This window comes from Brachyistius frenatus, unplaced genomic scaffold, assembly GCF_029030835.1.
Source record: "Brachyistius frenatus isolate BFR_SWC_R1_liver_20210118 unplaced genomic scaffold, ASM2903083v1 Contig_4, whole genome shotgun sequence".
Taxonomy (NCBI): Eukaryota; Metazoa; Chordata; class Actinopteri; family Embiotocidae; genus Brachyistius; species Brachyistius frenatus.
In genome coordinates, this window is record NW_027210603.1 from 9,585,079 (window position 1) to 9,610,654 (window position 25,576).

General features: G+C 42.3%; 1 protein-coding gene across 4 annotated transcripts in view; it reads left to right on the forward strand.

Annotated features, from left to right (window-relative positions):
* The first annotated feature begins 523 nt into the window (after nt 1-523).
* The window catches only part of chl1b (cell adhesion molecule L1-like b), a 65,946-nt gene continuing 40,893 nt past the window's right edge, over nt 524-25,576 (forward strand). For 2 of the 4 annotated variants that reach the window (XM_069714649.1, XM_069714658.1), the window contains exon 1: nt 524-687. The gene's annotated coding sequence lies outside the window, so the exon portion shown is untranslated. The remainder of the gene's footprint in view (nt 688-25,576) is intronic. The other 2 variants (XM_069714620.1, XM_069714640.1) reach the window with 2 other exon arrangements.

A 25,576-nucleotide genomic window follows, 5' to 3' on the forward strand; every position in this document is an offset into this window, starting at 1 on the left:
GAAATAAAATGAACTTTTTTGATTTTAGCAAATGGCTGCAATGAAACAAAGAGTGAAAAATGTAAAGGGGTCTAAATACTTTCGTACCCACTGCAGCAGAAACACTTGTTTATGACGTCAATAATGTACTGGACCTACGCCACATTGGAAAGTTATTAACTCATTCATATTTGAACAGCATCCTCACCGGCAGAGTTTGGCGCCTTCCTACCCCCCCCCCCTCTACTCCTCCCATTAAAACCTGCTCACTCTGAAAGCTCAGGAATAATGTGTGCCACTGGTTTTTTTTTTTTTTTTTTTGGGGGGGGGGGGGGGGGGGGGAGCTTTAACCCGGTCACAACGTGGGGAAGTTGCTCACGGTTTTGCTGCGTTGCCATGGGGTTTTGTGAAACCTATTGACTGCGATAGGGTCCCTTCTTTTCTTTTCAGTCTGTCTTTGAGGAGGAGGAGGAGGAAGAAACCGCTATTACTTTTTCTCTAACAGAGGCGCAGGAGGAGGAGGAGGAGGAGGAGGGGAGCGATAGTAGCATCCAAGGGAGGAGGAGGAGCGGAGGTACTCCGGCTCACACCAACTACGAGGCGAAGCGGCGTTACGTACGGGTTAAACCTCCCTCTGCCTTTTTCTTCCAGCGGTGGAGACGGTTTCAACTTCGCAAGCGACTGCCGCGCCATGAGTTGCACCTGAGGGTGAGTTTTTGTTTTGTTTTGTTTTTTCTTCTCGCAATTTCTGCATTTCCATTTAGCTTCAGGGAAAAAAAAAAGAAAAAGAAAATCATACTTTTCTTCCGTGTTGACTGTGTTTAGTTGTTTTACTTGTCACACATGTTGGCGAGCTGTGAACGCGGAGCACTCAGCTGATGCACCCCGTGGCAGGTGGTTGGAATTTTAAATTTCGAAAAAAAAATAAAAAATAAAAATCGGGGGAAAGAAGGATTTTTGATGTTGTCACGTATTTTCAGTTTTTCCACGGGTGGAATATAGTAACCAGTATTGCAGTTTAGTCTCAACCTGTCAGGGTGCGGACTACCTTTTATTCTTCTTTTTTGGCAGAAAAAAAAACAACAACAAACCTGACCACCTCCATGATGCAGGGGTATTAGAGTTGATGCTTTTAAATTAATGAGAGCCTGAGATTAAAGTTATTTTTTTTTTCACACTGGTGTTACCTGATAAGAATCACAGACTGGATATCACACTCTGCTGTCCCTCTTATTTCCCACTACACAGCTCATAACACAGCAGTGATCTCAGCCTGCTTATCTCTGGCACTGGTGCTGAATACTGAACCGCAGAACTGAATCATACCTTGTCATCCTTGTGTGGTTGAAGAGCGCTGCCTCATTCTCTATTGGCAAGAAATGCATGCATTTTGTTTTGCACGTGATGTACAGACACAGAGTTATGGTTATGTGGAGTAGGAAAAATGCAGAAGCCCCGCTGATGGTTGAACTACAGTAATGTCTGCGTGTGTGTGTGTGCGCGTGTGTGTGTGTGTGTGTGTGTGTGTGTGTGTATATACAATGCCATCTCTGTAGATTTACTCTGAAAAAGGTAAGTGGTGTCACATGGCACCAGAAGCAGTCTGGAAAGGTTGTGACAATGTGTTTTAGAACAAGCGTGTTTTCAAAGAACAAACACCGGATGGTTTCTTTAATCACTTTCCACACTTAAGGAAATTGCTCTTCATTACATGCATCGCTGATGAAGTGCAGAGCATGCTTGCCCAAGATTAAAATGACTGATGAGACTTAAATGTGTGTGATTAAAATCACATTACAGTGATATTTAAATCTGAAGATCGGTGTTGTGGTTGCTATCTGTAGTTTTAGTGATCGGTGGGGATGTGCACGGAACAGTTGTTGCTTGAGCGTTTGTTGCATTCATAAACCGGCTGTATCTCACGTAGTTGACATGATATCTTTTTTAGTTGATTCCCTCAGTATGAATATTTACAAGGTATGCAAATGTTTCACACACTGTATAGAAGTGCTGCAAATTTAAATGTTAGTTTCCTCAGTGTTGTTTTGTGGCTTCTCATTACAGATGATGCCTTTGAGGGGAATCCCATGAAACAGAGAAATGCTCCATAGTTTACCCATAATTTGATACTTGTATTCCTTTTGATGCTTTCTTTGAATTGTTCACAACACTATCAGCTTGGCCTATATTGCCTGTAACACAGTTAATTTTCCAGAAATCAATTGAAGAAATGCACTCCTATTGCAGTAAACCCACTGTAACTACCACTCTTGCTGGTATTTGTGTTAGAACAAGTCCTGCTGCTACTTTTAATACTGGTCCTGCTGCTGCTTCATGTTAAACACGAAGACCTTGTGAAGGTCAGACTGCCATTAGTGAGTTTGTTCATTTCAAGCTGCAGATCCTATTTATGTTGTCCCCTGTTCATCCCAGCAAGTTGTGCCAAAAGCAAATGGGTTCTCCAGTATTCATAGGCCAAATTATCACACATCAGGTAAGATGCCTGAATTTAATTTCTAGGCCAAAGACAAGAGCCTCTAATAGCACTTGTCATCACACGTGGTCCCCAGCTTCTCTGTATTCAGGGCAGTGGTGCTTTGTGTCCAGAAGTAGGTCGAATGCTTCTCACCAAACAATTTGAGTGAGAGCCAGTAATTGGACAAGCAAAGTGTCGAACATCTCCCAGCCGGTCCATGTCAGCCAGCCCCCCTCCACCACTTAATATGCAGCTCCAACCTGGCCCATTTCATGGATCTTTTTCATCCTTTTTAATCATTTAGATGACAAAATGCAGCAAACAGGACATCCTTTGTGGCTGCAGATAGACCCATTCATGTTAGGGGCTTGCATACTCTGCTGCTGACTGAGAGTTTATGACAAATATCTGCTCATATGTCGATAAACACCCGCAGTGTGGTATCTGTCTTTGCTGCACACAGATTGAATGAACAATAAAACTGAGCTTCCACCTTGCTGTATTGTCTTTTTGCTGAAACTGGGAGCACATTCAGAGGCAAGGAGCGCATTGAAGATGCGAACGACAGAGTCAGGTTGGGATTTTTGCCTTTATCTGCTCATACAGGTGTGTGTTTGCACTCACGGCATATGCGTGCACTCGCTGTATTGTCCCGTGTATTGCATGAGGTAAATGGTTGGTTGAGAGTGAAAAGGAGAAATAGAAAGAAGACAGAGAGCCCTTTCTTTGTGGCCAGACTGTATACACCTGGCATTGAAAAGAGCAGACTGAAAGATGTGTGTCCAGAGGCACACAGTTTCAGTGATATGTGGCTGAAAGTCGAGCCAGGGAGGACTAGAACCTCTATTCTCTATATTTGATTTAGAGGGTTTGGTATCAGATACATCCTGCCTGTTAATTTGTGCATTTAAACCACTCTAAAATGTTTGCTCGTCTCTTATCTTCAGGAGATGCATCTCTTATCAGCCTCAGAAATTAAATTCGGGGGTTATAATTCAGCCAGAGGGATGGAATCTGGAGTATCAAATGGCTGTTAGAGATTAGGCAAAAAAGCAGCCTGACATCAGTGAGCAAGAGTGAATTGCTGTATCAGACTAACTGTCCATTTAGGCCGCTGTTATCGCCCTATCTACAATGTGTTGTAGGTGATGATGAAAAAAAGAAATCGCAAAGAAGTATTGTCGTGAACGGGTACAAAAAGCGGATTCACAGAGATCCAGAGTGTAATCCTAAACTGTGATAATCAATAACGTGATACCTGGTAGTATTAAGATGGAAGTGTGTTTTTCCGGAGCGGTATGCCGAGAAGGTGTGGAGCCCAGCGAGCACCCAGGCACTAATTGAGGTTCGGCTCAGGCTCCGGCACTATAAGCAATTACAGTGAAGACTCGTGCTCCCTTAGCTGCAGGCAGTTGAGAGTGCTGCAGTGTAGCCGTACCTGAGCCCTCCTCTTTCATGTTTGCCACCGATGACAGCTGGGAAGGCACATTCCAGCCAGTATGTTGTGGAAATGTGTTTGGTAACATGAAATATTCATTTCCTCTCCTGCTATCTGGCAGTGTGCGTATTTATTTACCCGATTTTTTTTTTTTTTTTGGGGGGGGGGGGCATTTTTGACGATACCTGTGACTGGTTAAGAAGAGAGGAAAGAGAGAAAGAGGAGTGTTGAAAAATGATTCCCTCCTCGCTGCCTCTGGTGGGGGATGGAGCGGCAAAAGATAAGAGGTGGTGATCATCATCGGGGCCACTGGGTGAACATGATCAATGGCGCCTCGCGCTGCACGGACAATTAATCAGTGAAGTTAATACTGAAGGACAAACCTGCAGTGAGGTCAATGTTATCTGGTGTGTTCGGTGCTTCTTTCCCCAGCAGGAGGGCACAGGAGGTCAGCAGCAGCCGTACGTAATGCCGGCGATGTGCTGTGCACACCTCCCTGCCTCAAACTATAGTTTAGCCTGTCATCATCCTTTCTCTGCGAGGCTGTTTTCTCTGATGGAACATTTCACCCTGACATATTGTGATTTTTTTTTTCTTTTTTCTGTCAGCTGCAGAGCTTTGAAGCCTTTCATGTCTTTCATAATGTTTTGTGTTTACATGTCGTCATTCAGAAAAAAAATACGAATGCCTCGTTATTGGTATGTCCAAGCGACAATGCATCTTCTACTTGCCGTGGCGTTATCCTTACCTCCAGGCTGTTTGTGAACATGTTTTTAATGGGACTTTTCCTGCAGAGGCAGTGGGATGTAATGTGTTACTTGGCCTCGTTTAGCTTTGGAATTGTAATTTTTATGTTTAATTAATCAACTTAGATTAGGCTCACATGAAAACCATAACCAATAAGGGGATGTTTTATGAGAGGAATACTAATCCCTCTGTGCTTTGCTGTCAGCTTCAAACTCATTTTCCGATCTTATTGTCCTGGTTTTTGCCTGCGTGCTCAGATTTATAACGCCGTGGTTGAGTCACAGGGTGCATATCCTCTAAATCCAATGTTTATGTTAAAAACCTCTGTGAAAAGGGCAACACAACCATAAGATTCTCCCAGGAGCAACAAACATGACTGATATGCCGTAAGGAGGAAGAAGTTATTGCCTTTAAGTCACTGGGACACAGGGATGATTTCCATTTCAATTGCAGGCTCAATTTGGGATAACTCATGCATACGGAGGTAAGACGAACAAAGAGCAGAGGAACAGAAGTGACAAATGTAGAGAACGGAACTGAGGAGCCTGGTATCCTTGGCTTTGTGTCCCATGAAGGGTATTGTGCGTGGCTGCATGGATAAGGTTACAGGGGGACCCTTGGGACATGAAAGTGAAGGGCGCCAAGGATGAGGGAGGACACATGTGACAAGCAGGGGACACAGAGGACGTACCGGGACAGAAATGAAACACACCTCAAGACAGACATGATTCTGTGATGTCTGCCGGTGAATTTGTTGGAGTTGCTCCTCACAGTTCCCCACACCTTAAATTGCTTATTGCTCTTTGTCCAACCAACAGTCCAAAAAGCCCAACAACATTCAGTGCATAATCATAAATCACAGTAGCAGATCGTCATATTGAAAGGTTTGCATTTTCACTTGATGAATAATGTAGATGTAATCAGGTCTCAACATTTTTTTCTCACCACTTGATTTTTTGATCAATTATTTCAGCACATATTGTGCTTTGTTTTTACGACACATTTCCACAACGCATCAGAGAAACGTGGCATCATTTATTAAGTAGAAAAGAGAACAGTGCTTTGAGCTTAACAGTTGCTATGCTAGCATGCTGGTTTGCCATCTTTACCACCCTAGATTACTGTGTTAGCATTCTGTTGAACCTAACAGGCTGAAGAGAATGTCATTCATTTTGACTCGGTCAAAGGTGCAGCACACACGGGGTTTTTTTCACAGCAGCTAAGCTACTATAGCTTCACTATAAGCTTTGCTTTACCAATGTTTAGTGACAGTGCATGTTTACATATTATTGTAATGCCAATAGTCCAAAATTAAGTGAAAATGCGTAGTTCTAAGTCAAATACCTGTCCACTACCACAGCATCCAAACCCTCCAGAAACCCAGTTGTACAAAAATAATCCTGACAAGGTGTTGTCAAGAAAGTTCTCTCAAACCCACAAAGCTAGAGGAAAAGTTAGAGGATGGGGGACATCGATTGCCTGTTAAAAATATCAGGGCAATCAATACTTCAATCTGGACCAAAGTTTTGGACCAACAGACCAACATCAGTCATCCATTTAGCCACACAGCTACCGTGGCCAATGCAAGTAAGGAGTCAAAACATGCTTTATTAGACTTTAAGTCAATTTAAAGGTCCCACAGATCACTCTATTCTCTGTTTATTAAAACCTCATCATGTAATAAAAATCACTAGCACATAGAGATTCAGTTTTTCATGCAATGCCCCAAATGCTCTTTGCATATTCAGAACAAAATCACTGTCAAATAGGGGGTGTGGTAACGTAAAATCCGTACTTGATGGTTTGTACGAGATAATGTATCCTTTAGGTGCTGTTGGAGTCTGTCTAGAAGTAGGTGAGTAATATGTGTCTGTCACATGTATGCTGCAAGGGTAGCAGTGCTCTGTGTCCTGAAGCTTCCCCTGGGATCTCATTACATAGTGTTGGGCTCCGTTGGGCAATGTAAGTGGACTGCTGGGAGCCCCAAGCCAGTCCAGCTCCATGTATGTCGAAGTGGTATGAGCATGCGAGCCCGGTGCCTGCTCTGCATATTAAGAGCCTGTTTACTGGCCCATTGAGGCCTGGAGTCAAGCACAGCAGTATCATCCAAATGGAAGATTAGAGAACAGATCAAGCGTGATTAGAAGCAAAAAAACAAAGAGGCTCAGCTGAGTGGTCAATTTGCTAAGTGGGCTAGGATGCGAGCAAAAAGTTTAATTGAGTGATTTTCTGTTGCAGCAGCTGCATTGATCCAATTGTTCTAAATTGTCGTACAGGTTTGATCGTAGGTGGAGAATGTGCAGACAGCAGTACCCTTTTCATCCTAACACGATTTTAGAGACCTTTTCACTTTTTAAAATGTATAATAGATATAGGTTGGTGCTGCAGCATTGTTATGTTATTGGGTGTTAGGCACGCCATTGCAGTATGTTGCTCCAAACGTGTAGCAGTAATTTTTATGTGCCAGAATTGAACTAATTTCCTCATAATGAACATTTTCAGTCGTTTTTGACAGCTGGGATGGTTAATAAAAGTCCTTGCAGTTGTCCTTAAGGGTCTTCTACAAAGAGCCAGAGCTCAGCATGTCTATTTCTTATTGTACTCACCCCCAGACAGAGCAAATGTTGAGAAGAAGAATGTTGCCAAGCTGGTACGAATCCAAATTAATTCATCAGCTGGGGGGTGCTCCGATCTCCATTTTTACAAGTGTGATCCACCGACCACCAGCTATGAACCACAGACCTCTTTGACCTCATTATTTTTACAACTAAAACATTTTTTGGGTGGAAACCGAGACTTCTTGCAGAGCATGCTTTTATTGCCTCATGTCGGATTGCAAACCTTGTAACATTTTCTGCAGTTTACAGTGGAGTTCTAATGAGTGTCGGGGGATGATTTTGCGGGTCAAATGAAACCAGTGACGAGGTCCCATTCCAGTTTGGTACAGCTCATAAGATGTTGAGGCTTAAAGAAAATAGCTTGGTGCTTAATTACTAACTGTTTTAGTCACAACTTGACTCATTCAGAGACACAAGTGGTTGGGGTAAATACTCTTTAATTTCATTAGATAATCAGTGTTATGCAGACTTTCCTGAACACAACTAGACTGTAGTGCTCATTATGAAATACCAACCAGATTAGCATCCACTATAATTGGAAACCTTTTCCTTTTAGAACATAACATGTAAACACTGTAATGTAGAAGCTTGGATCTCATGGAAGAGGGTGGTTTATAACATCGATTCAGTTTGATCTTTTTTTTTAAAATTTTTTTAATGTACATGGCCTGGTGTGTCCTTTGCGCTGAAGTTGGTTGAATTATTTGATCACAATTTCCACAGTTGGTTTTACCCAAAGCTCTTCATACAGTGCTTTCAAAGTTTTTCTTGAAAAAGCATCCATGCTTTGTTCCTTCACAGAAATGCAGCTGCAGGGTCTTTCTATCAGTCACGATCCTATGAGGGAGAAAACACAGTACATCGATTGTTGTGTGAACTGTGAGTTTCTCCAGCACGAAAAATACACAATATCAGTGATGAACAGTACAATAAATGTAACAAAAATGCACAACCAAAGAAGGCAAATAATAATGGCATTGTTCTGTCACTAAGGCAGTGCATAATAACATCAAAATGCAAATTTACTATGAAGGAGAATTGCAAACACTTTTGGGAAGAAACATATGTTTGTTTCAAATTAATCCTGTTGAGGAACAAATGCGGTATGGATAAAAAATAGTGCCCTGCAGCCCAGTAATTAGTTATTTTGACTTGCCTGCCTACATTCATCTGGGTACAATCCTCTTATCTGGGGATGCACTTGTGTAACTCTCCCTAATAAATTATTTTAGGTAGACTTTAAATCATTCTTTGCATAGAGGAGATTAATAACGTGCTGGCAATAATCTCAAATCAACTTCAACAATCTGTGCTAAATCTGGTTTGGGTTTACTACACTGTCAGTTCATGTCAGGTTAGAATCACATCAGTCTGAGGCAGGATTTTTCAGCTCCAACAAAATAAAAATAAAAAGTCTGTGTATGAGCAAACCCTGCACCTTTTCAATGTGAGTGCTTTGCCAATTTTAAATGGCTTAAAGGCTTGAAGCAATGGATTTAAGAAACAAAAAGAGATCAATAGAGGTGATCCTGGAGAAATCCGTCTTTGATATCCTGGGCTTCAGCCTGGAAATGCTTCCATCAGTCTTCATGTGACATGCAAAGCAGGCTTTTTTTTTTTGTTTTTGCCTCGGTGGATGCTCACATCTCTTTGGCTTTCTTCTGACCCTTCCGGTTTCCTGTTGGTCGTCACAAGCCCGAGGCAGCGTGTCATCTTTCCCGGTAAGAACATCTGGGTGGTCTCCGTTTGTTCGATTCACGTTCAGCACCACAAGTCTTTGAGACACAGTAGTGTCGGCAGTTTGTTGTCTTAAACATTGACATTTGCATTTAAATTGACTTCATGCCACCGTGATTTATTTTATTTGGAGAGTGACAGAGTTTTGTCAACGGCTTTACCTTTAATTCTCTTGCATTTGCCACAAGTATGATAACCGGAGCAGGATTATTACTCAGTGAAATCATGGTCTTAACTTTGTTTCAAAGTGCACTAAAGCCACACACCAGCCACCGAGCAATTGGGTCTCACAAATTCTCAGAGAAGTGCAGATTAAATTCTAGTCAGTCATGCATGGTGGCTTTTCTCAAAATTAATTGCAGAAAAAAATATTTCCGCACACTGGAGAGAAAATTTAAGTCGAAATTTGACAGATTTGTAAAGCAACGGTAAAGCTCTGTTCGATAGAGTTTTGGAACTTTATGGAGCTTGTTCGACACCACATTTCAGATTGACTTGTAATGCAGACTGACATGTGTTCTTTCAAATATTTATCTTGTGCTCCTCTGCTAAAATGAGTTTTGTTGTCCCCTGTAGCTCAACTGCCACTGGAATAGCACCTTTTTAATGCACGTTTTCAACAAAAAGTAAAGGTATTAATCCGAAGCTCTTTCAAGTCATGTTGATGTCACCTGCAATTTATCCATGTTATAAAAATAGTCAAACAACAGCCTGCCAGCTCTGCAGGGGTCATGATAATTTAGGGGCCCATGGTGCTCACGGGATGACAGTTTGACAGGGGATGTTCGCAGAGAACACTCCAGAAAGCGAATATAATTGACACTATTAGCCTTGAGGTCTGTCAGTTTTCTGACAGTTGACGAGTTCACGTGTGTCTTCCCCTCACGACAGATAGTAATTTCATACCTCCTGTTTTTAAACCATTTTACACCTCAGTAATCCTTCTCTAAACAGCTACTTGCCCCAGCTGAGCCACAGTTTGTGCCCTACGTCACGGATTTGTGATTATTCTTTTTCAGAGAGTGAATCACAGGCCAACACCTTCATGATAGACAGTCTGCAGGTCTGGTTCTCCCTTCTTCTTGAGCTGGTGTTGTATAGGCCTCTTGGCACTGCTGTGCGGTGTAACTCACCTGCTGTTGAATCATTTGGATCATATCCCTGAGCAGTGAGCAGCCCCCACTTCCCCATTTGCAGCCAAACCAAAGTTACAGATGGCTTTGCTTCTTCCTGTGGTTTACCAGTGGACGAGGTGTGGAGAGTTTGAAGGTTACAGGCAGGTCTTCCTCTGTTTTTCCGTGTCGAATGTCATTACTAGCACACTACGGCCTCTTTAATACTTGAGCTGCTCTTTTTCTTTACCACCTGCAGTGTGATGGAGTTTTAGCAGGGGTCCAAAGTGTGCCAGAAGCACTGCTATTAACCCTGTGTATTGTGTCTTTCTATGAAGGGCAGTCCACTGGCAGAGTCTTCCCCCGTTCATAATAGATCAGACTGCATTCCTTCCAGTGAGCTCGGACATAGTTTGCTGGCTCACAAAGAACCTTCATGCAGATTTTCCAGCAGTGGATGCTCTTTTATTTCCATTTACAAAACCCTCATTTTTCAACACTGTTTAGACCAAAGTCGCTCCTCCCTGCGGTCGATTCAACTATCTTAGTCGTGAAGTAAACAACATCCTTCCTCTCACTCGCTACTCAGCGTAAAGAACTATTCAAACGGAGTGAGAAACAATGAGTCTTCTCCAGCGTGTGTGGGAGTGTGTCTTAACTTCACAAAGACAGGCTGATGCTCCGCTTGTAAGTTGACAGAGGCATATTAGCGTCACAGTGAAAAGAGGAGGATTTTGTAGCAATCACAGCAGCCTTACTGTGATCCGCTGCATCGCAGCGATTTAAAGGACTACAGGGACACTGTTACACTTCATGTGTGATATAATTAATAACATACTATTGGTGATGGCAGCACTTCTGAGGAAAAAATCTGTACTGTTTAAATATGTTACTGGGGCCACTTCAAATCAAATTTCCTCAACATGTTTTTCTCAGTTTAAGTTTAGATAATTACTTATTTCACAATATTTGGCAGTAAATTACACACAGTGATCATAGCTGACATTGGAGCTGTAAGCTACATTCCCTATGGGGTACTGTAACACAGATGTTAGAACAGCTGTGATTGAATGAATTAGTCAAAAACCTAAAATAATCCAACCAGGCCTGGACCCCACTACATCATTCTATGACTGCATGTTTACTACCCAAGAGAGATAGAAATACACAAAATATGTGGTGTGATTAATGAATACTCATCTTCTGAATGAAGTATTGTATTGTCTGTAGCTGGAGAAGCGTACTGTTCCCAGCAGCCCGTGTATTTGCCAGTGGAGTCACGTCTGTCGGCCTGTTTTTTTGTGAATTGTGAAATGGGAGGCCAACACTGATCAAGCCACCCGTAAGCAGAGCACTAGGTGGGGGATTCCATTACGATGCCCCGACCCCACACTGGCACCAAAGGGAACTAGAGGGGGGAGTCGGGTGAGGGAGGGAGGAGGGGGTGGGGGGGATTTGTTTTTCTCAATAAGTGCTGAAAGCGGTCCAAAATGCGTTCCGCCCCCCCACACAGTGGCTGATTCATTGGAACGCATGTCTCCAGTTTCCTGCTGCTGTGATAAAGCAGGAGCCGGTGCTATTAAACTGATGGTGTACCTCTGCTCCTCTGTCGCTGTCGCTAAACAGCGCCCAGGTGGAAGGCTGTTGTCGGCCACCGGAGTCCATCACTTTGATTTGCTTGAATTTTAGATGCATCCTCTTCGCACAAAGTGCTTACTTTTATAACAAAGAGCTTTTAGACTGAACAGCAGAAGAAAGCATTTACATGAAAGCAAGAGAGAAAGAGAGAAAAAAACAAAAACAGGTTTGATCAAAGCTGCGTGTGCTTCAGCGCATCAAAGAGGTGTTGTTCTGAGACATTTGGTTCCTGTCTTGACCCAGTAAATGCAGCACAGCTACTACCTACACAAGAGAACGTTAGAGAATCCTTCCCTGTGTGACCTGCAGCTCGGGTGCCCAGAATGCAGAGCACAGCAAGTCCACAGCCATCATCATTAGAGCTGCACTGCTGTGGACACTAATGGCTATCCTTGTTCTGCTGCCTCGGCACATTCACAGGGCTCATCGGAGACTTGTGGCTGTGAACACATGAATTAATTCAGAGGAATGAATTCACCGTTCCTGTTCCCGCTTTAAACCAGTGCAAGAGGGAGAAACCTTTGTAGCAAAGAGCCACCAGCACGAATACATTAGTGGTGACGTCCTCTTTCTACCACCGTTGAATCATCAAAGTTGGCTGATTGTGGAGTTTGTCCTCGTTTATCTTCATTTAAAGGCTGGAAAAGATGGCGATGTTTACTTGTTTCAATATTGAGAAGGGGGGAGCAGCGAGGAGAGACAAATGGTGGTGGCAGTGTGAAACTGGGGGATGGGGCTGGTAAAATTGATGTGCTCCGGGTGTTCTGTCCCTGGACTCCTAATTGTGTTTTAAGATTTCAAATAAGCATCTTAAAATGGAAAGTTCTCCGGCCTCAGAAGGTGATAATGTAAACCTGCATGCATATTTCAGTGGAATGAAGATTTATTACCTATATTTCTTAAGAAAGTGTTAAATGCAATATTTAAAAATCAATACAGGGTCATGACAAGGCACATTCATCATGTTTGTTTATTTCTTCAGTCATGGTGAAAAGCTTTACACGGCCATCTTTTTCCAATTACATGCAAAGGGGGACATAGTCTTTGTTTTTTTTCTGTGGCAGTATAGATTTTCAGCCATTCAAATGAACTCTTTAGAGCCTGCAGTCGTTGTGCATGGGTCTTTCCCTGCTTTTAGACACAATTATTCCCTCCCCCAAATGTACACGTTACAAATCAATAGCTCTGACAGTAATTCAACCTCGAGAGCTTGTGGGAAAATCACTGTACATTGTAGGTGTAATTGAATCAGTGTAGTTCCCTGTTGTCCTTGCCTTGAAAAATATGCCACGGCACAGTGTGTTTTTTATCACTGACTCTTATATTTGTTTTATTTTGTCTCAGCCAAATGAGATGCAGAAAGATGGTGCAGGATTTAACTGGATTTCACTGCAGACAGTTCATGATTCATGTTTCAACTTTTTAATCTAATGTGATTCTGGCAAGTAGGGCATTACTGATTCTGGTTAGCTCAGTGGCTGTGCTCTGTCCCTACCTGATGACAATCAATACTCATATTGTGTGAAATCAATTCCCCATATGGAGCACAGGCTGGGGACCCCAGTCCTGCTTTGGGGTTGGAACCTGCCCAAAATGGGACTTCTGAAGCCAATTCTGATAATGATTTTCAGGAGAAAAGTACTTTAAGGATCAGCTATGCCGATTGTCATGGAGTAATGACAGGAGTGAAACAGGCTGTTTTAAAGCTGAACAATAAACATGTTCATAATATTCTTATCTGTGGTTTGCTGCTCTGCCATTTCACGTTCACTCTGATACCAATCTGTCTTTGTAAAGCCAATATCCGGCACTAATATCAGCCTGGCTCTAATTTTTGGTTTTAATCATATTATACTGATTGCCAACAAATAGTGTTAATCTCATTAGCCTTATCCAGATATACTGGGGCAAAACCAAAAACACATAATTGGGATCTGTGGCAGAAGGTTACAGTACAGGGTAGTGCGATTGTTTAAACCTTTTACTTTACAGTTTCTCTTTAAAATGTTTATAGGCATGATCAGATCTGTTATTAAGGTATTGAAGTAAAGATGACACATTTTTACAGGAATATTCTTTATCTTTTGATGACACACAACCTCCTCCCCTGTTACCAAGAGATCAGACTTTTATCAGTTGCAGTATTTAATCTCCTTATTGTAAAATCTCACAAATTCCATCCCAGTATAACAGAACAAAACTAAATGTATTGATGTGGTTTAACAGTTGCCAGTTTGAGGGGTTTACTGTATCTAGTTCACTTGCGTTTTTATCAATTCTGTTTTTCAATAACCTCGTTCTGGATTAAGAGCTAAGCACGCACCCACCACAGATGAGTGGTGATAGAGAATCAAAGCTGTCTGCAGAGAGGTGTTCATGTTGCTAAGATGCAGTGTGGCGACCATTGTTCATCATCAGGCACAGCTGAGGAGTATGCATTATGGATGAGATAGTCATTCCACATGTAACACATAAACTGTTGAAGGTTTGGAGATGAAAGCGAGGATGGCAGACAGCAGAGAGCTTGCCTCACACTGACCACAGATCCTGCTGTGACCATAGCACGAGATAGAATCCGAGATCAATCAAAGCCTTCGTTAATGGAGCCAACAGAGGAGACGAATTCCACTTGGTCTATTTACCACTTTGCTAAAAAAAACAAAAACACGTTGGAATCCATCAAGCACTTGTGTCTTCATGACTTCTTTCATCTGTGGGTATGTGAAAACAGGTGGAGCACCAATTGAAGTGTAAATATGAACTTTGTGGAGTCTGTTAAAGGCATGCATTTGACATGACCTCTGTTGAAGGTAGAAAAGGTCGTAAATGAAGCACAGTCTGCTCCTATTGACTTGTTCTATTTGATCTAAACTGCTTTCAGTCACACACTAACCTGCTATTAGGGCAAATAATATCAGGTATTGCACTATTGTATTTTGGTTTAAATTTTAGACAGGAACTGGAAGCAAAAGCATAACAGTGTTGCATAAAGTCATTTAAAGATGCTTAATAAAAAACAGAACGTATGAATATTTCTAATGCATGTATAATTTTATCAGGGACATTTATGTGTTTACATACAAAATAATCATAAAAGGAAATGATCATGTGTCACCGAAAAAAAACAAGATGTTTTCTTGGAAAATCTACTGTCAGATGTTCTCTCCATGCTGTCCCAACTTCAATATGTCCAAAACAGAGCAATTCCTAAACCTCCTTTAATAGAGTCTTTCAGGGAGGCACAGGAAGAGGAACAAATGCCTCTATTCAGTACCGTCCAAAATGCTAATGCCTCCGGCTCTTAACACGTTTATAAGAGTTCCCATGTCACGACATGGCATAGTCCACCCCAAATGGTGGCTGTAGCAGGGGACCTTATGAGGAAGCCAGACACATTACAGAACATGAAAAGTATGACAACAAGACGGGTGGTTTCCTGGGGAACGGGACTTCTGAATCACTTATTTTCCTTATGGAGGACGTACGCACGCATGTTATGTCACTCTGAACATTGCGGTTTCTTTTCTTTGTACTGTTTTCAATCACTGAAACTTCTGTTTGGATCAGAGCACAGACCCTGACATTTGAAACATCGAAAAAAAAAGTGACTGGCGTTGTGTGGTTTGTTACTGTAACAGCACACCACAGTGTAGTCATGGGCTTTGTTGACTGGTTTGAAAGAAGACCAAAAAAAGAGGCAGTAAAGTGACCGATAGCGCAGGTGCTGGCATTGAACTGTTCCACTGGGTTATATTGAATTCCAGTAACTATGTGCTCCCACTTGTAAATGATGGCAACACAAGTTTCTGTATTGTAGAAAGTTTCTGCGAGAAAGTAAATGAAGGGCTGGCAGGGTTTAGTGATTGCTTGGGAATGTAATTACTCCTTATCTGTAAGGCAGTGGGAAGGCAGTCTGCAGCCCACAGGCCTCGTTTGGATTGATGTTATGTCAGCAGCTCAAAAGGTATTTCTGGAGTGACATTCTGGTCAAGCTGTGGAACAGGTCCAATGTGGTATTGATCAACTGGAATGATTAGACAACGGAGTACATCAAATTTCCCCCTCAGTTCTCTCTCTTAATTCCCGATTCAATATGTTGTTTCACTATCCAAAGCATGCAGCTGTTTCAAACAAACCTGTTGACAAGACAAATATTAGACTGACATTATTGAATTGATCGGGGTTAATCTGGAATCTCGCTGGACTACACTGCCAGTAGTGTTATGGATGTTTAGGTAGAAAATACATGATAAACACTGGTACAGAGGCACTGTGCAACACTCGGACGACAGATTGACAAAGTGCCATCAATGCCACTTTTAACAGGACTAAATGGTACTCTGTGTTTAGGAGTGTCTTGCACTCAACAGTGTCATTAGGTTGTTCGAAGACCTTCACATATACCAAAAAGAAAATCCACCAATGCTTCTGTGTGCTGCTTTTTGTGTCACTTTTACATGTTATATACAGTAGATATTCAAAAAGAGTTAGTAGGGGAGTAGTAGTAGTAATCGGATTTTAGCCTGACCGATACCGGATTTTTGTGGCTGTTGCCACTCCAATATTAGGGAGTAAATAGATTCCTATATCGATATATTGGCAGGTATCCTATATACATACTGCACATACAGTATGTATAAACATACATTATCCGTTGCTTTGACTCTTGTGACAAAGATCTGTAATGGAGGCAGGATATTTGACTCTTTATAGCCTAGTGTGACGTCAGTTCACTACAACAGTAAACTTCACCGGAGTTTGATCATTCTAAACAACTATATAAAAAAAACACACAAATAAAAAAAACTTCTGATTCAAGCCAAGCATCTCCCTCAGCATTATGTTCTGTTAAAAAAATATTTGATATCAGCCAACATACACCAATACTGATACATCTGTGATTGGATAAAATCACAGATATTTTAAATAGCCAGCAGATATATTGGACTCTAGTGGGGATGTGCCGAGCTGATCCCAAAGATCTACGCCGATCAAGGTTTGTTTTTGTTTTTTTTTAACTAAAAGGTGTTGACTATGCCCTGGTCTTCTGTTTTATATCAGCTGGCACACAGGTGACTTAAACAGAGAGCACATCTTGTGGCAAGATGCAGAGGTGCACTCTGGCATGGAACACCGGCGACTAAAATATTATATGCAGTGTGGAGATACGTTTAACTAAAGCAGCACGTCAGCCTGTAATATCTGTGATGTGATGATTTTAAGCTTAGGTAACTGTGGTTCAGATTTAATATGTTGTGACTGTAAAAGTTAAATTGCTACATCACTTTGAAGTGAAATTGTGATTGTAAAGAAACCATGAAAACTGTGATTAAATAAACATGGATAGCTGATGTAAAAACTTGGATGCGGGCAATATGTTCTTACTGAAGAGTTATCAAATTATGAGCATACACATTGGATTGATTTTAATAATTTGAATGAACTTGAAGTGTGAACTCTGCTGCTGGATTGCCAAGGCAAATACAAGTTCAGGATTGGGACTCGGTATCGCAGATAATCAATATTAAATGACTCGGATTGGGATTTGAGGCAAAAAACTTTGGTCAGGACACCCTTATTTTCATATAGGGAATATGAGTCAGTAGTCTACATGTTTCTCACAATGTCTAAAGGCTGCTTTTCAGACTACCTTTCTTAAGTCTAATACTAGTTATTCTGCTATTGTGCCATGACAAAAAGATCACTTTTATCCAACAATTGCCCGTCAGTGATACATCCTATTTGATGAACCAGCTTTTGTTCTCATTGTTCCTTTGTACTTTGACTGTACACTGCATATTTGCCACCACATCTTTGGCTTTGTATTCAATCTAATCTGTTGACATTATCCAAACCATCGCAAGAAATATTAAGACTAAGGTCCCTGGTACCTTTTAATTAACGTAGCTCTAAACTTTTGTGTTGTTTGCTTTTGGATGGCCTGTTATTGGTCTCACAATGCAGTGTTCAATCATCAGTTAACCTTATTATCCAGCCACCACATGTAGCTACCAGGAAATCATCTGTGTGCCCAGCTTCCCATACGTGTACCTGCTACTGGGATGCATTCCAAACCACACAACACAATCTCTCTTGCCCCAGTGTTTGTAGTAATGTGCATGGTCATAATACATAGCTTGTATCTAAAGCTGGAGAGTCTGTAGATACAGATGGCGTGCCAACACTAATGATTTTTATCTCCATTTCCTTCCTTCAGTCTGTTGTAGGTTCGATTTTATGATTAAGAAAATTGAATTTTATCCCACTCAGTGCAGATGCTACAGACCGCAGCATAGCAGCTAAATGATGTCGCTCCATCAGCACTTGAACATACACTCACAACCTGAAGAAGCCAGTCTCCTTTTGCGCGAACCACTTGATGCCTCTTGAGACCTGAATGAACTCCCTCTTTGCTCATTTGAAATGTAGATCCTTTTACTGATGGTACTTCTAAACTTCCCACAACTTGAAACTTTACACAGCATGTAGCAAAAAAACCAAACTAAACTCATATCCTGCATGGCATTACGAGGGTTGCATAATATGAATTGCTTTGTATGCTCTGAATGCAGCCAAGGTCAACGCGCACAAACACACAGTATTGATTGGCCTACAGAGGGTGCCATAATTTTCTACTCCAAAGCTCAGTGTCAATGTGTTTATAGAGTCATGCCATACAGTGTAAATATGTATGGAAAAGGCAATTTTGTGTGTTAATGGGATGCCAGTCTTAATTCTTTGACATTGTATGCAATACTATTCTAAAGTCTCTAATGAGGATGTTCTTGGAAACTCTGATTTGAGCTCTCTAATATTGAGTAAATGGAATTTATAGTCAAATTTTTTTTTTTTTTTAAACAGTATAGAGAAATACGTGTGTCTGCATTTTGAATAAAAAAAAGCAGGAAGGAAAACCAGCTGTATTGAACTGTTTTTCAATTGATTTAAATATCCTCAGTTGTGAAATGGCACTACTTTTAGAGGTGTGGAGACATTAAGGGCCTGATTTAAATTGTAAATTTAAATTGCAAAATTCTGCAGACACTTCTTAAGCTGCACCACTCTTACAGTATTAAACATCAAATTCAAATTGCGTGTTTTTTCCAAAAGTTTGCACATTAATTTTGCACCCGGTATGCAGGTGATTTACTAAGAGTATTTGTGTCACTGATATCAGGTGCAAATCGCTGTATTTAAATGAGGGGCCTGATTATGTTAAAAGCGATTTCGGCAATGGAAAACAGAGCGACCGCGAAATGGAGAAGGAAATCTGATCCCATTGAAATTAAGAAATATAAATATAACAAGAACAAAACCCTAGGAGGTTATCAGCAAGAAAGTCAATACTGTGGAAAAAAAAAAATGGCGGAAAAAAAAGCAAATAAAAGAGGAGGGACGGTGGATGAGATCCTCTAACAAACACCGATCAGCAGGTCCAGATCTTTCTGTGATGGGCAGAGGACTTTTCATTCAGTGCCTCGCGAGTGCTCGGTAGCCTTATGAAGCTACCTGTGAATTCTGCAGGACACATTCAGGACCTGTGACAGCACACCTGACTAACGGGACTGGGTGGGATATCCAAGCGGCGATACGCTGGAACGACCCGGAGGCAAGAACATGCTGAGTCGGACGTTTTTTAGTTGCTGGTATTTCGTGGCTCCTCCTTGTTGTTGGCTGTCAATCATCATTCAGTTCATTCAATAACTCAGAAATGTCATCGCTGGACAAATGATATGTCCAAATAGTTTTTCCCTCTGTCATCTCCAATTTTTTTCCACGGGTGTAAAACCACGTTCTCAACGTATTCTTTGCTTTCCCCGCGTTCCCTTCTCACCACGATAATAAGAGCAGCCGTCTCTCCAGATTTGTGCACCTGATGAATAACGTGCCTTTCAGTCGTACTAAAACACACACGCAATCACTTCTCCTGTTTCTACTTTCAGGTTTAGTAAATATCGTTGCGGTTGCTAAATTGTTCTATTTACATGTTCCCTCCCAGTATTTTTCACCTTCAAGCAGAAACGCCGAATATCACATATGCATGCAGGCAAACACGCAAAATGGACAACGTGTGTTAAATTGCACATTTGAAAGACGCAGTCCTCACTGCACGTCCTTAGTAGATCTGCTTGGACATTTTCTTGCGGGTGGTGTGGAGTTTGCACGTGATTGTACACACGCAGACCTTTAGTGAATCAGGCCCTAAGTGTACTTTCACACCTACCGGGTTAGGGTTTGGACCTTCTAACTTTTCAGTTTGGCGTGAACAGAAATACCAGGTGTGAAAGGTACCTAGGATCACAGTTAAGTCCAATTTGACACTGACCAAAAGAAGTGGTCTCAGCCAGGATCAAACTTAACCACGGTTCGGTTTGTTTGCATTGCGAAGGAACTGTCTGAAATGTTTAGATTTTCGGGCCAATCACAGGACATTTTGTGCGCGTATCATCAGTCATTAAAGGTTAGAAAAGGAAAAAAATAAAACAGAAAATAATTAAAAATGGGCCCCAGCAGCACATGGGAAAAGAAGGAGGGCATTTAACTCTAATTTAGTCCGACCAAACAAAATCAAAACTCAGCTTGAAAAATGAATCGAAAGACCAAAACTTACAACTTTGACAACATGCGCGCCGTCGACAAACCAATCCATTTCAAGTACAGGGACGCACTTATGTCATGCTGTTGTTAAAAGTGTGTTAAGTGCGCTTGCAAAATTGCAATGTGAACCAAACTGAATTGATTCACATGCGTACAAAATGTAACAAGAACATGAATCTTGGTTCAGACTTTCTGGTGTGAAAACGCCCTTTGGCTATCTTTATACAGTAGTACCGGTTGGAAAATTTGTATCACAGTTGTCAAGCTAAGTTACAAATTAGTGTCGAAAAAAATGCCCGTGTCGGGAAAATAATCCACAGCAGTTAGTTCTCCTTCATGTGACTTTTAGTACAACAAACAGCAGACTTCCACCCACATGAAGACAACACAAAGCAATATTCTGTCTTCAGACGGAGCTTTTGATGTTAGCCTGACAAAGGCACCGACTCCAAAAGCTCCTTTCACTGGATTCTTTTTTTTTTTTTTTTTTTTTTTTTTATAAATGCCCCATGTGTCCTTTCAAGTTGTGAAAAGATAACTTTCTGGGTGTGCCTCGCGTTTCAGTCTGAAGCAGGCGTTTGTTTCATTTGTTCGAGTGTCCTTTCAAGTGGCAGCAGCTCTTAGAAACACCGGGAGCCTTAAGCTCATGATTTGGTGAGACAAACCATATCTGTCATCGTGGTTTGATGTCGTGTGGATATGACGGTGTACGCGCATTGTCCTGTTGTTAAACTTCCTGTTTTGTGGTTCGTTCCGCAGTCTGTTCGTTCTACTTTTGGTGCACATGAATTGTAAAACAGGAACGCAAACCTGCCGTTTTTATTGGTCGTTCTTCATTGCGCCTAACGACGAAGCTGTGCCTGTTTTGCCCCCGAGTCACCAGGTGCTGCCTCACGCACATCCATAAATTTCTCCAGCGTGGCCTGTAATTTATGAAGCCGTCCGCGTCATGCGTGGGGTTCTAGGCAAATGTCAGGTTCTTGCACTTCCTCAACAGACCCCCTCCAGACGCAGTGAATAATTCATATTGATTTTAAGTTTTATAAGTCGCTGAAACCCAGAGTCCCAAGAAACCCGCGCTCCCCTTGATTTTCCTGGAACATATGTAGCATAAAAATGTAACTAGGTACTGATAAGTTCAATCCATCAAGTGAACCCAGAAGGGATGTCTGCATGGTTGTGTGGTTCCTGGTGTACTTTCTGGAATTGTGCCTGTGGGCTGCTACACCTGACGTCGGCTAATTAGCTATCAGGAGAGGCTCTGAGAATAATGGGGATACGGGTTTCCCACCAGCGCAGCTTCCCGTGGTCCAAAGTAAATACAGGTAAGAAATATGTGGTGCTGCTGTGTGGTGGGTTGTCCTAAACTGACAGATTTTAGGGTACATATTGGAGAATCTGTTTTAGCTGTTGCTAAGGCAAAGTAACATCTAGACAATATTGTTAGCCCACACACACACACACACACACACACACACACACACACGCACACACACACACACACACACACACACACACACACACACACACACACACACACACACACACACACACACACACACACACACACACACACACATGAGGATGAGGTTTGAAAAGTTGTGCAGCCAGCCTATTGATGAGCATGTCTGTGCAAAAACACACACAGACGAGGCCTCGCCCTGAAAAGCCCCAACACCACCTCCCCCTCCCACACACACACACACACACACACACACACACACACACACACACACACACACACACACACACACACACACACACACACACACACACACACACACGCACACACATATCTTTAATTCGTTTCAAACATTGGTCCTGCCTCCTCATCTCTTGCTGTGCATCCATGTGAGACGGAGCCCACCGACATTTTCCACCGCAGGATTAGCCGTGTAGCGCGACGGGCTGCTCTGCCTCGGTGGTCCTAAAGGGCTGACCCCGAGGTGAGTGTTTGGAGAGGTGGGCAGCAAGACACACCTTAAAAGGATATTAGATCCTTGCTGCTCATTTTGAGTGGGCGTGTGACTAAATTATCTGTCCTGCTTCCCCTTGTCGTAGGACTATAGCTGGAAAAAAGCCTGTTTTCCGGAAATAATTAATCCGACTTGTTGGCATAATATTATTGAGGAGAACATGTTGCTGGTGCCTTGAGTGTCTCCTGATGAGCCTTTTTCTCTTGACAGGTGGGCTGCTGCTGACAGAGATGATCATCTTCTTATTTAGCTGCCTGCCTGCAGGAACTTTCCATTAAATTACAACTGAGCCGCCCTCTCTGGAGAAGGGGATTTGATTCAGACTAGCATGTGCTCTTGTGTGAACAGGTTCTCTGCTTATGTGAGTGTATGTGAGTGTTTGCGCACACCGTGTGTGTGTGTGTGTGTGTGTGTGTGTGTGTGTGTGTGTGTGTGTGTGTGTGTGTGTGTGTGTGTGTGTGTGTGTGTGTGTGCGCGCCAACGTGTCTATACTGATCCCTCCAACCATTTGGGTGGCTGTGTGTCCAGGGTGTATCTTAAAGCAGAGTCAAGCCTGGTTACCATGCCGACACATTTCAGCGAGAGACACCGCGTTTATGTTAATGAATTCATTTTGAATCTTATGTTTGCCTCTGTATTCTCGGTCAGCTGTGTACACACTCTAAATAGTTGTGGGGCAGAGGCCTTTTCCATTGCTAGATGTGACCTGGGGGAAATGGCTTATTGATTCTTGGGGGAAACATGACTAAATTGAGTTCTAAGTAGACACTTCATCTGAACTTGTCCTTAGGGGAGAAAATAAGAACGTATAAGAGCCAGTCTGCTTTTGTCCAAATTCTGGTTTACTAAATTAACGCTCCCTTCTCATATAAGTACATACAAATGTATGTTTACTACAATGTTTAACAGACAAACTTAAAACTTGTGTCGCAATAAATAATTATGGAATTGCGTCACTGCACTTTCAATGGCATAATTTCCCTGACATGCAAATATTCTGCAAATTTGAACGAAAATAAAAATGATTTTACGTGATGTTATGATGAGTTTGTAAAAGAGAAAGCTTCCACTGTTTGTAAAAGTCCTGGCTTATTGCAGGTTTGTGCAGCCGGAGACGGAACAGACGTTGTTGTGCACATTGTGTTCAGTAGGTGTGCTAATCAGGAGTAGAGATCCCCTGATCACTGCCACGATCGCTGAGCGCACCATCTGTGATGCTCTGATGGCCGGCAGTCTGGCTGAGAGAGCAGGATAACAGCCTGGTACAGTCTCTGTCCTGTCCTCACAGGGCTCCTGTCAGCTCCGGCTTCACAATTGTGAGCGTTTTACTTAAAAGACCAGGAAGCACTTAACACATGCCTGCAGACACTTCTTAAGCTGCACCACTCTTACAGTATTAAACGTTAATTATAGTTAAAATAAACCGCATAATGTGCAAAGCTGCCCTCAAATATTGTTTTTTTTGTTTTGTATTGTCTTTGATTCATCTGTTTTTGGATATCTGCTGTTTGATCTGTGTCTTTGTAGTGTGCCGCGCTGAATACTTTAGCTGTCAGTGCCAATCTGGAAATAATTGAAGGGACTATTAAAGTGTCACAGATTATGGAGATTTGCACATAAACATGGGTGATTTCATTGCTGGAATTTTGTCTGTTTTTCATTTGCAGTCACAGGTCATATACAGTCACATCACAGGCAGTAATGCTCACTTCCTTGCTGAGTTCAAATAGAGTCGAAGCTTGTTTCTGATGGTTTTTCCTAAACTGACCTGAAATAAATGTAGAAGCTCGCTCATGGTAGCCTGCTGCAGGAAGCAGCCCCGCAATGCATCAACCCAGGACAACTTTCAATGCCAAGTGATCAGTATGAAGATTAGGGCATCTGTTGCCGTGACAACGTATGAGAAAACCATACATAGAAATGCATAGGTTGTCGTACTGATTGAGAGTGCAGAGCATGTAGCACTCGGTATCAGCTGAAGGCAGGTTGTCCTGCGTCTGTCTGCGAGTGCCAGGTTAGAGGCTTATTGACCGTTTTTGACAGACTGACTAACAGACGAGTTTTCGGTGAAACGGGCCGTATGCCCAAAGTTCAATTAAAAGCCTCGCTCTGTGTGGATCCAGCATATTTGCCAAATGGTAAGAAAAGTGCAAATCAGCCTTCATGCTTTCTCAGCAATCTGGTTGTCCTTGAGGCATATTGATGGCTCTCCCTGAAGTCATTTTTTAAACTCCCTTTAATGCTACAAGATTTATCTCATCCTGACAGGTTTGAAGGAGAATTTCAGGTACCACATGAGTGCGTGCTCTGGAACCACATAGCTACATTTTAAGATTTTAGTGGGGCCATGAACTGCAAGTGGAACCACCTGCATTTCTCTCTCTCTGCTCTCAAAGCAGGCGGTGGGGGAGCAACATGGCCTCAGTTTTGAATGGGCCCGGTGTTGTTTTGCTGTGCTCTCACTGAGCCACGTCTTGCCCAGCGAGGGCAGCAGGTCAAGAGAGTATTATTTTAATTCCAGCGACATGATAAGGCTGCAGACCTCAATCTTGGAGCGGTCAGATAACGTTTAGTGATTGCTGCCTGATGGAGATAAGAGACGTGTCATAAATTAAAGCTGTTGTACACATTTTCTGTGAGAGCGCAGCGGATTATCTCATTTTAAATTGAATTTGTGAATCAGTCTGACCCATGTGAAGTCAGAGTGTATGACCAATGACACGTCAGGTGCCAATGAGGCGCGGTGACAGCAGAGAATAAGCCATTTTAAATTTATGAGAATTTACTGAGTTGTGTGACCTGTCTTCACTTTGTCTTGCGTTTTAACAGTTGAATAAGTGTTTGCGTTCTTGCCCTTATAAGTCATGTCCAGATCAGTGAATCAGCTGGGCTTGAAGTGTGAATGAGCCGGAGTGGCGGAGGGAAAGGGGAAGAAGCTTTCTCCGGGGCAGTGCCCAGGACAATGTCAGGTTTGTCTGGCCCGAGTGCATGAACACTAAGCTTTTCGGAACTGGCAGCCCGCCCCGGTACCTACCCATCTCGCCCGGCTTCCAGATCTGTCCAGCCCCGGAGCACTAAGCATTTGTGCAAAGTTCATAAGGCTTCCCTCTGTTTGTGTGGCCATAATGGAAGCTCCATCCTGTTGTAGCTCAAAGAGTGCTTATGGGCTCTGAGGGCCTGGCGCTGGCGTTGCAGAGGCGTGTGAGTGTTCTCAGTTACTGACTTTGGCTGGCTGCGCTCATTATGAATAGACCAGT